This window comes from Pipistrellus hanaki (assembly GCF_964339955.1).
Source record: "Pipistrellus hanaki genome assembly, chromosome: 9".
Classification (NCBI taxonomy): domain Eukaryota; kingdom Metazoa; phylum Chordata; class Mammalia; order Chiroptera; family Vespertilionidae; genus Pipistrellus; species Pipistrellus hanaki.
This window is the reverse complement of record NC_140511.1, coordinates 65963976-65976209: the sequence shown is the minus strand read 5'-3', so window position 1 is coordinate 65976209 and position 12234 is coordinate 65963976. Positions and strand designations below refer to the sequence as shown.

The 12234-nt window shown below is 47.5% G+C and overlaps 1 pseudogene across 1 annotated transcript in view; it reads left to right on the top strand.

The window, feature by feature from the left end:
- LOC311628097 (small ribosomal subunit protein eS24-like) overlaps positions 1–12234 on the top strand; it is a 210116-nt pseudogene that overhangs the window by 170928 nt on the left and 26954 nt on the right. The window lies entirely within an intron of this gene.

Genomic DNA, 12234 nt, shown 5'->3' with positions numbered 1-12234 from the left:
TCTACCAGCCTAGTGGCAAATTGTTTCCCTGGGCCCGTCAGTTTTCAGACATAGAAGCAGAGTCAGGGGCTGGTGTTGGCTGAACATTGACCTGGGGTCACCTACTGTCTGTGTGGCCTTAAGTACTCACTTCCTCAGGCTGGGCCTCAGTTTCCTCATCTGAAATAGGGGGCAGATGGGTGCATCCAGTGCTCTGCTACCTGTCTTCCCAGTCTGTCCTCAATGAGTGTGTGAATCTCTGAGCCTTCCATAATCTACCCACTCACCCCTGCCTTATCCCCCCCGCCCTTTGCTCTGAACCTTAGCAGGACATCGGGGTTGTATTATTGATGGATATGTGTCAATAAATTCATATGTTCTTTTCCACTGACTCACATCCATAAACAGCTGGCCAAAAGGTGGCAGGTGGCAGCCTGTGATTGTGGAGGGGGCGAGATGGGACTCAGAACTTGATCTGCACAGCCTTTGTACTAGCTGCCAGTCCTTCAGTGGTGTTTGCAGTCTTGGGAAGCCATGTAGGTGAAGAGCTGGTGTAGTTCCCCCTTACTTTACCACAGTGACAGCAGGCCCTGGGATACTGCATGACTTGCCCGAGATACGCGGTGACCCAGCCTCCCGTGCCACGTGCTCTCAATGCCAAAGGAAACCAGTGCTATGCTTGATGATGGTCTCCATGGGAAGCTACTGCTTTGAGGATGAAACAGATATAATAAGCATGCAGTGTAGAGGGAAACAGGAAATAGATAAGCAAAAAGAAGAAAATGAAATGAGTAACTCAATGCTCCTCTGCTCTGGGTTAAGCAGAGCAGGGCTATTGTGAGAGGAACTGGAGCCTGGCGTGAAACCCAACAGAGACGGAACTTCTTGTTCTTGTTGGCGGGTTCATGGGCTAGTGGTCACTCTGCTTTCTGTTTTAGGAGGGCCCTCGGCCAGAGTCTCTGCGTACTCAACTCAAGCCAAGTGACAAGGCCATTGCCAGCAGACAGAAAGGAGGAGTGCTTCTCCCGGCTGAGCGAGGAGCCAGGCTGCTTGGTAAGCCCAGAGGATGGGGCAGTGCCCGAGACAGGTGGGCAAACCTTCAGAGACATTGGCTCTGGCTAGATTTGCCTCCCTCTAATGCCTATCTTTACATGGTAGTCACTCTTTCATGTGTCCTAAGAACTAGCTGCTTCCAGTTGCATTTTGGTACTGAAGTCTGTGCTACTTACACAACTCCGTTCAAGGGTTAAGATACAGAATTTTGGAGTGTCAGAGTCCGAAGGACTTAACAACCCATCTAGTTCCAACCCACTTATTTAACACATGGGGAAAACGAGGTTCAGAGAGGGCAATGGGCTCATTGAGTGCCATGCAGTAAGCTATAGGCAATGCAAGGCCTAGCACATAACCTGATTCCATTTCTCAGGCTACACATCAATTTCAGGCACATGGGAAGTGCATTCCAGCCAGCATGGGAGAGGGACAGGGAGTCAGTGCTTATAGATCAGTAACACTAGGCTTAATTCCATAAACATAATAATGAGCTGGATTTTATTGAGAGCTTATTATGTGCTAGCAGTTTTATAGCCATCCCCTCTGTAAAGCTAGCAATGCAAACATCTTCATATGGACATCTCATTTAATGTCCATATGAAGGAGATGTTTGCATTGCTAGCTTTACAGATGAGAAAACCGAGGCTTCAAAGGGTGACATAACTTGCCCAAATGTACATAGCCAACACGTTGGGGGGAAAAAACTTAAGTCTGTTAGATGCAAAGCCCTGTTTCTAAGTCACTAGATTGACCTGAAAGATCCTGTAAAATGTGGTCTGAACTGAGACACACTTGGAGGCACCTTTTTCCTTCATAATTGAATGGCTTAAGACTTGGATCTTAGTCTCTTCAGCAGCAGTTCTCAATCTGTGGGTCACGACCCACAGGTTGAGAACCGCTAGCAGGGTCACCTAAAACCATAGGAAAACACAGATATTTACATTACAATTCATAACAGTAAGCAAAATTACAGTTATGCAGTAGCAACAAAAATAATTTTATGGTTGGGGGTCATCACAACATGAGGAACTGTATTAAAGGGTCGCGGCATTAGAAAGGTTGAGAACCACTGGTTTAAGTAAATCCACACAGGATCCCTTGATTTCCCAGCTGCCTTCTGGAGGGGCCTGCTGAGGGGGCTTCAGTTGGGTTGAACTGTTCAGAAGGCTGAAGATTTAGACCAAAAAGCACAGGATGTTGAGGCAGAAAGAAACAACCTCAGCCATTTCTTCACTCTCATTGGCCAAACCCGAGCCACATGCCCACCCCTAAAGCAGGAACCAAAATGAACTTCAGAGCCAGAGAAGGGGATGTGAGTGGTCCCCTAGAGCAGTGTTTCCCAAACTTTTGACATATGTGTACCTCTTCTATAATTTTCGTAACACTGAGTAACCCCTCGTACTCATTTGAACGTAGAATTAGGCGCAGCAAAGCACAGTGCAGTGCATATCCCCACCAAACTCTTCCCATACCCCTACGGGTATGCATACCACACTTTGGGAAACACTGCCCTAGAGGATGCCTAGGGGTGAGGACACCAGGAAGAAGGATAAATGGATGCCAGTGTCAAAACCACTCATGCCCACCTTCCTAGTTGCCAAGCAACCTTTTACTTAAAAAAATATATATATATTTTATTGATTTTTTTACAAAGAGGAAGGGAGAGGGATAGAGAGTTAGACACATTGATGAGAGGGAAACATTAATCAGCTGCTTCTTGCACACCTCCTATTGGGTATGTGCCCACAACCAAGGTACATGCCCTTGACCGGAATCGAACCTGGGACCTTGCAGTCTGCAGGCTGACGCTGTATCCACTGAGCCAAACCGGTAAGGGCAACAAGCTCTTACTTTTTAGTTCTGTTTATTCTCCTTTCCCACAAAGTTCTCATGGCAAGACGGCTGACCTTTCTATAGATGGAGGAGGGCCAAACCAGGAGGCTTTGAGTGAAGTGGAAAGAGATTACAGCTGGAGATTTGGGTCTTAGTCCTGGTCCTGCCACGAATTTCCTTCCCTTTGTGAGTCTGTTTTTTCTTCAGTTGTGCAAGGAGGTGAGTGTGTGTGCCCTTGCAGCTCTGGTAGGCTGTGTTCTGGGTAGTGTCACAGGCAGTGGGGCCCTCCCAGTGCTGTTCACGTGATATCTCCGAAGTGAAGGCAGCTTTCTCTAAACATGGGTGGTCCCTGCCATGGAAGAACATGGGCTGCTAGAAAGAGCCTTGAACTTGGCATCAGATAGGCTTGTTTTGATTCCTGACTCCTCTATTATCTATGTGACCTAGGTAAATTAGATTAACCTCTCTGAACTGCCTTATATAAAGTGGTGGAATGAAAATAATTTCTGTCTGGTCTCAAAGGTTGTTGAGAGAGTGAGACAGTGGATGTGAAATGCTTTGTAAGCCCCCAGGTGCTGGTAGATAGGAGGCACACCCACCCAGGTCTCCTGCCTCCCACAGCTCCCAGGTGTGGATCAGGGACTCAGTGCTCCTGAGAAAAGGCTGGTGCCCACATCCAATGAGCACGAGCCCTTCTACAAGGCAGCTTGTAGAGCACTTGTCCTAAACCTTGTTATTCTGCACACGGGTGCCATGTCAGGTGGTAACAGGCAACTGGGAGGGTAGGGTGAGGGTACAAGGGAGAGGTCACTGCTGATTCTAAATCTTGCAGGAGGATCTTTCTTGGAGCCCAAATGTGGGGTCCCAGAGCCCAGAGGCTGGCAGTGAGGGATCAGAAAGCCAGTCTCTGGCCCAGCTGGTGTGGCTTGGTGGTTGAGTATCGACCTATGAACCAGGATGTCATGGTTCGATTCCTGGACAGGACACATGCCCAGGTTGTGAGCTGGTTACCCATTGTGGGGTGTGCAGGAGGCAGCCGATCAATGAATCTCTCTCATTGTTGATAGTTCTAGCTCTCTTCCTCTCCCTTCCTCTCTGAAATCAATAAAAATATATTCAGAAAGAAAGGAAGGAAGGAAAGAAGGAAGGAAGGAAGGAAGGAAGGAAGGAAGGAAGGAAGGAAGGAAGGAAGGGAGAAAGCCTTCTGACATCCTGTCCCTCCAAGTGGGCATTTGGACAGAGGCTGCCCTCTGACTTGTCTAGTGGGGAGTGGGACAGCCATCTCCACTCTGCTATCTCACAGTCATCTCAAATTAATATGTTCAAAATGGTTTCTTTTTCAAAAAATATATTTTTATTGATTTCAGAGAGGAAGGGAGCTGGAGAGATAGAAACATCAATGATGAGAATCATTGATTGGCTGCCTCTTGCACGTCCGCTACTGGAGATGGAGCCCACAACCCAGGCATGTGTCCTTGACCAGAATCGAACCTGGGACCTTTCAGTCCATGGGCCGTCACTCTATCCACTGAACCAAACCAGTTTCTTGACCTCAGTCCCTACTTCCAGAATTTGTTTTCTCTAATTCCGTGTCACCTACGATCAGTCAGTCTCCCATGCTAGGTACCTGTGGGTCATGATGTTTGACATCTCTCCTCTCTTAAGTCTCCCAATCCATCATCAAATCATGTCAATTTACCTTCTAAAGTATATTTAATTTCCACTCATTTTTCTCCTCATTCCCACCACTACCACCCATTAGAAGGTAAATTGACATGAGAAACTGTCATCTCTTACCTGAACTGCCTCCCCACTGGTTTTCTCAATTAGGGTCCTGACCCCCTTCATCCCAGTGTACATACATTTGAGAAACAGTGCATATTATTATTATTATTATTATTATTATTATTTAAAAAATATATATTTTATTGATTTTTCACAGAGAGAAAGGGAGAGAGATAGAGAGCTAGAAACGTCGATGAGAGAGAAACATCGACCAGCTGCCTCTTGCACACACAGTAGGGACTGGGGATGTGCCCGCAACCCAGGTATATACCCTTGACCAGAATCGAAACTGGGACCTTTCAGTCCGCAGACCGACGCTCTACCACTGAGCCAAACCGGTTTCGGCAACAGTGCATATTATTATTCTCCTCCCTAAGCTTTGCCTGGCATATAAATATAACTCTCTGAGCCAGCAGTATAAAAAAAACATCAGTTTAACATTATTTAATCCAGAGTGTTCTGAACTTATTTGTTCACGGAAATGATCAAAGGACACCACATAATATCTGTACATCTGTCAGAGTAGACTTTCCAAAATGCACATCCGATGGCGTTACCATCCACCTTACAGGTCTTTGAGGGCAGACTGTTGCCTTTGGGATGAAACCCAGCGTCCCTAGTGGGGCCTAACTGGCCCTTCCCACCTCTCCAGCCCAGCCATCTCTCCGCACTGCCCACCTTGCGCCTGACACTGGCCACACTGGCCTTCATCTAGTTCATGACCAGGCCAGGCTCCTGCACATCCTAACACCGCAATGTCCTTTCCCAGGCTGTTCCCTCCCTGGTCTGCCCGTTCTCCTGTCTTCATATCCCTGCACCTGTTCATCCTTCAGGTCTCAGCGGAAGGGTCACGTTTTCAGAGAGACCTCCATGAATGACCCTGTCCAGCGGGTCCCCAGGTCCCTTCCCACTTTCCACCAGTTACTATCTTAGGAGTCTATGTTTCTCCATAGTACTCACTGCAGTTCATAGTTGGTACTGTGTTCATTTAGTAGCTTATTTCCCAGCTCCACTACACTGTAAACATCACAAGGGCAAGGTAAGTGCCTTCCTACTAAACACTGAATGGCCAGATTATCATGATCTCTGAGTGCACAATAATCTGGCCACTCAGTGTATATCCTATATAATAAAAGGCTAATATGCATATTGTCCCCTCAGCCAGCAGTTTGACCAGCAGGCAGGCCAGCCAACTGCCCATGTCCCCTCCCCCTGGCCAGGCTGGTTGAACCCCACCCATGCACAAATTCATGCACCAGGCCTCTAATATATGTTCAGAGATCATAATAATCTGGTCACTCAGTGTATACCCAGCCCCTGTTTGCACAATTAATAGCTTTTGGATCAAAGAACTAATGCAAAAATTAGAGACCTTGCCCCTGTGACTTTTACAGATTTCCCTCAAAGGTGCTACACTGTGAATTAGTAATTCCAGGTAATCCCTGGGAGCCAAAAATAAAAAGAAGTGCTGGCAATGCTTGTCTGTACCCAGAGTGGTTTACCCAGTCCCCTGACTTTGACCTTGACCATGACCTTCCCCTCCCACATGACCACAGGTGCACAGCTGGACCCTCAAGCTCTCCTAAAACAGCTTTCAGGAAAGGATCTGATAAACTCAGGCACACTGGGAATGAAAACAGACACTATTTCCTACAACAAACAATAAACCAGGATACTGGAGATGGCAAGGACTCACTGCAGTACAAAATGAAAATGTGGGCTGCTTGTTAAAAATTTACTAAGAATTTCAAGATGGTGACAGCAGAGCATTAAACCGAGGTCAGGACCTTCTAACCCTGAGGTTGGCCTTCCTGCCTTCCGAGGCGGCCAGGAGGTTAGTGTGGATTCTCGGGGCTGGCCCTGCAGCTTTCAAGAGACCCTCTTTCCTCAGCTCAAGAATGCTACTGGTCCCTGACAGGACTCCCTGCAGCCAGGCTGCCACTTCTTCCTCGGCCCCAGTCTCCCCAGCCTCCAGGGTTTCTAGCTAAGCCAGTCCACTGAGAGCAGAGCCAAGTTTATTTTCTTTTATCTGGGAGCTTAAGGAAGCAGGAAAGTTGTTTTTGTGAAACTCCCTAGAAGGTAAACATGACATTCTCTTATTCCGTTTACAGGAATACACCGGCCTGGAGGGAATCTGTTGCCACCACAGGCTCCTGTTTACCTGTCCTTCACAGACACCTCCAGCCAGAGTGGGACAGCCTTCTGCAGGCGCCCAGTCTTCAGGAATTCAGCCTTATTTTAGGGGCGGGGAGAGGCAGGGAGAGGAAGAGTGAGGGGTGTGACCCTGAATGAGAATGGGAGGGGACACTGGCTTATATTTCCTGAAAGCCACCAGGGGAAACTCTCAACTACACTCATCAAATTATTCAATGAAGATATGTTTTAAATATGCATATATACTTGTTTTAGTTGATTTTATTGTTCAAAACTCCTAAGTTACAAAAAGGTTTATGGTGAAAAATCTTCTTTGTGACTCCCAAGTAATCCCGTTCCTCTCCCTGCAGGTAGTAATCATAACTAGTATTTTTGCAGCCGGGTAGGAGTACCGTGTGCATAAACAAACAGATATGAATATAGCTCCCCTAGGTTTTATGTTCCCCTGCCCCTCCAATAATAGCATACTATAACACTGACTCTGGCTTTGTTTTTCACTTAAGATTATATCTAGGAATTTTTTTTTATATTAGTTTACAAAGGTCTTCCTGTTCTTTATTGGTATGCATAGTCATCTCATTGCATAACCGTATCATAATTTATTTAACCATGAAGACATTTAGGTTCTTCTGGCCTTTTGTGATTATAAATAGTGATGTAATACATCTCTTGGATGATAGAGGTTCCTTTAAGGTTACCTGAAGCCAGCTACCCTCCTGAGCTCATCTGCAGTCACTCTGAGGTGAGGGCCTGTGCATTTGTAAGTCTGATGGATACTACCGCCCAGCGCTCTGTGCGCCTCCACAACTGCTTATCGAGAAATGCTGCGTGTGCCCACTTCATGCCAACGTGCAGGGGACACTGCAGTGCCTCAACAGTCCCTGTTCTTCTGGGGACATGGTCTGGTTGGGGGCCTGGGGAGGAGAACTCCATCAACAAGAACCAAAGGAATGAACAAGAGAATTCCAGATAGTGGTCAATGCTGTGAGAGAAAAAAATCAGACCCAGGTGATATGATGCAGTGTGTGTGTGTGTGTGTGTGTGTGTGTGTGTGTGTGTTGGGGGTGGATGGGGGGAATTAAATGGGGAATCTCTTGGATAACTACTAAGCTTGATGGAGATGGTTCTGGGAGACGTACAAATTCTACAAATCTGTAAAGCTCTTTCAGACTGTCCCCATCTGGATGCCTAAATAGCAGGATTACTTTAGGGTGGAGAGGTGGGGGGCATTTTCTTCTCTCTCTCTCTCTCTCTCTCTCTCTCTCTCTCTCTCTCTCTCTCTCTCTCTCTCTCCCTCTAATTCTGCTTCTGCGAAAGAGACAAGAATCTTCAACTATCCATTCCAAGGAGGGCTGCCCCTCAAATGTTTGGAGAGAACAGACCACAGGGTAGCCGCCTTGGGCCAGTTCGGAGAAGGCCTGGGCCTCAGTCATTCAAGTCTCCGGAGCTCAAGGTTTTCGTCTCCTCCCGGGGCCCTCAGGCTGCAGGGACTGAGTCTCCTTGGTGATGGCAGCCTCAAGGATCCTGATCCCTGGACTCACCTCTCTCAATGGTGTGATTCTTCTTGTTGGAAGGTCCTCAGAGTCAGACAGGTGGAGCATGGGACACAGGGACAGGAATCCTGGGCATGGAAGGTAGCAACCCTTCCTGCCATTCAGAGGTAACATGAAAACCTTTGAGCCCTCGGCCAATCAGAGGGAAGACCGCTGCTGTGCCAAATGGGGGCATCTCTTCCACTCTGCACCTCTGCGGCATTCCCCGCTGTCCTTCCCATCGCCAAGGTAGACAATTCCTTCATGTTTTTGCCTGTTCAAATCCTTCCCATCCTCCAAGCCCCAGCTCAAGCGGCCCTCCTTCATGAGACCCTGCTGCTTACGGCCTGGGTGGGAGCCTTAGGTCAGGGCAGGCATCGCCTTTATTTCCTAGGAGCAGAAGCCTGGACACATGTGGTCTCAGTGGTCTCCCCTGAGCCTGGCACGCCCGAGCCTCACCACGTGTAGAAACTCAACACATGCGTGCTGTCTGAGAAGTGAAAGCGCCACTCTGGTTTGTAAGGCGACACTGTGTCCACAAATGGGCCAGCTGGGTGCCGAGGGGCTGGGGATTAGCACACCGCTGTTACTTGAGTTGTTCTAGCAGGCCTACTTCCCATCCACATCAGCGTGCGCTTGTTTGCTATTTTGGGTCCTATTTCACCAGAATGATTAAACAAAAGGGAAATCATCAGAAAACCACAGCAGAGCCTGGTGGGGGAGAGGAAAAGGCAGAACCGAACATGTGGGATGGAGGGGAGGGTGATAAACACACAGTAAGCGAGCGAGAGTCCGAGGAAGCTGGAACCAGTGGCGGATGCCAAACAGGACCATATGGCGAGTCTCTGCGGAAAGTGCTTTATGAGAAGGGGGCTGAGTCCCAATAACCTCACCCTGGGAACTGGTCAACTGTCCAGAGGTGTAAGAGAAGGAAGCCAAAATTGGTCCAGAATCTTTTTTTTTTTTTCCCCCCTTGATTCTTTTTTTTTTTTTAAAATATATTTTATTGATTTTGTACAGAGAAGAAGGGAGAGAGATAGAGAGTTAGAAACATCAATGAGAGAGAGTCATCGATCAGCTGCCTCTTGCACACCCCCTACTGGGGATATGCCCGCAACCAAGGTACATGCCCTTGACCGAAATCGAACCCGGGACCCTTCAGTCCCCAAGCCGATGCTCTATCCATTGAGCCAAACCGGTCTCGGCTTTTTTTCCCCTTGAAAGTAGCGTGAAATTTCAGCTGAAGAGCCCATGCCTCCTCCCCTCTCCATTCCTGGGCTGGGCAGGCAGTTCCTTTCTCTGGAGGAGGGGAACCCTGTGTGTGCATTCTATTTGCGGGCATTGGGGGTGGGGGGGGGGTGGGGGAGTGTCACTGAGGGCAGCTGGGAGGGAGGCTCTGGTCTACCACATCCCTCCCTCCCCTCTCCCCCAAAGGAGGCTGCCCTTGAATACTCAGCCAGCATAGTGTCTGGGTCACAGGAGTGTCACAGAGAGGGATGAGACCCGAAAGGAGCAGGTACCCACAGCACCCAAAGGAGATTTAAGAGCCTAGAGTAGCCTTGGACAGGGGGTGAGGGCAGAAGAGGGAAGGAGGCTCGGCTGCCACAGGAGCTTCTGCCGAGGGGGCTTTTTTTAACCAATGCTTTTGGTCAGAGGCTGTACGTTCCTGCTCGGGAACCTCGTACCCAACACCCTGTCCTCCAGAGCCCGCTGCGCCGCACTGTAACCCCTCGCCACAGTGTGGCTGAAATCTGGCCGATCCAAGTGGAAATCCCCGTAGGTGTAAATTATACCTTGGACCTGGAAGTCTTTGTAGGAATAGGGAATGTAAAATATCTTGTCAGTAACTTACACTGATTACACGTTGCAATGATATTTCTTTTTCTTAATCTATTTCATTGATTTTTTTTTTTTTTTTTTTTTTTTTTTTACAGAGAGGAAGGGAGAGGGATAGAGAGTTAGAAACACTGATGAGAGAGAAAGATCGATCAGCTGCCTCTTGCACACTCCCTACTGGGGATGTGCCCTTGACCGGAATTGAGTCTCCAGGCCGATGCTCTATCCACTGAGCCAAACCGGTTAGGGATGAAATGATACTTGGATATATTGAATTAGATAGTGTTCTTAAAGTTAATCTTGCCTGTCTCTTGTTTGCTTTGTTCAAGGTGGCTACCAGAAATTTTAAAATTACATATGTGGTTTGCATTGTATTTCTGTTGGCCGGAGCTGCTTTGGAGAGTCTGTGTCTGAGGCTGGAAATAGGCCTGCAGGGAGATGTCTCTAGTTTAAATATTAAAAGAAATTTAATCCCAAGCCCGTTTGACTCAGTGGATAGAGCTTTGATCTTTGGAGTGAAGGTCACGGTTCGATTCTGTTCAAGGGTGCATGTTCGGGTTGTGGGCTCGATCTCCAGCAGAGGGCGAGCAGGAGGCAGCTGATCAGTGATTCTCTCTCATCATTGATATTTTTTTTTATCTCTCTCTGCCCTCTCCCTTCATCTCTGAAACCAATAAAGATATATTTAAAAACAAAACAAAACAGCCTGGCTGGTGTGGCTCAGTGGTTGAGTGTTGACCCATGAACGAGAAAGTCCAGTTTTGTTCTGGGTCAGGGCACATGCCTTGGTTATAGACTCTATGCTCAGTAGGGGGCGTGCAGGAGGGAGCCGATCAGCGATTCTCCCTCATCACTGATGTTTTTATCTGTCCTTCTCCCTTTCTCTCTGAAATCAATAAAAATATATTAAAAAATAAACTTATATTTAAACAGCCATACGTGGCCAGTAGATACCCTTTGGACAGGATATCTTTAGAAACTATGAGTTATGGGGAAAAAAGAAAAACTGTTTGGGAGGATTTTAAACAAATGCAGTAGTTTATAAGGGTGCTTTACAGATCCAAATTCACTGTATCCCATTTGGAACATAAGAATGTGTCGTATAGACTTTGATTTGCTTACAAAATGTTGGAATGTTTAAATATATGTAAATCATTAGCAAAAAGGGACATTTCCTCCCCCACTTTCTTTCTGCTCCTGCACTTCCTCAACTTTGGTTCCTTGGCTTCCTGAATGTTTTTCTTTTTTCTTTCTGGGCCTCATTCTCTGGCTGGAGCCAGGAGCAGCTGCAGTGGATGGGGGAAGAACACAGCCAGTGACACCATGATACCATCTTTTTTTTGTGTGTGGCATTCTCACTAAGACCCTTGAAGGTCTCACTAAGTTCCTCAGAAGTTTCTAGAAGACTCTTGAGTAACCTTATAACTATGGTTTTGAACTCTATATCCAGTAGTTTGCTTTTCTCCATTTCTGTCATTTGTGACCTGTTTTTTTTGCCTCCGCATTTGGCTGCTGCCCTGTGTTGATAGAGTGGCTTTGTGTGCTAGGTGTCCTATAGAGCCCAGTGGTTCAGCCTCCCCAGTTATCTGAGGTGGACATTCTTGGTGCACCCCTTTGTGGGCTGTGTGCACAGTCTTATTATAGTTAAGTCTTGATTGTTGTTGGTATCACTGAGAGGAATTGATCTACAGGCCAACTGGCTGTGAGGATCAGCTGTGTCTATGATGGGAGAACTTCTGTGCTGGAGATACCCTTATGAGGCAAGACTTGCCTCAGTGGGGCTTTGGTGCTCACTGAGTCTGCCCCCTGAGTGTGTCTCTTACGGATCTGAGGAGCTGTAATCTGGATGGTCCCACTCTGACCCCTGGGTACACTGGCTCTTGGATCTCCAAGGAGGTGCTAATTTAGCCTCTGCCTGAGGCTACCCAGAAGGAGTTATGGAGAGATCTGCAGATTCCTCTTCTTTGTTTGGGTTTTGGAAGTGCCCAGATGAGGCCCAGCTGTGAAGCAATGCAAGCTGCTGCAGGGCCTTTGGCCTTCTTTTGGATGTTCTGGGTCTCAC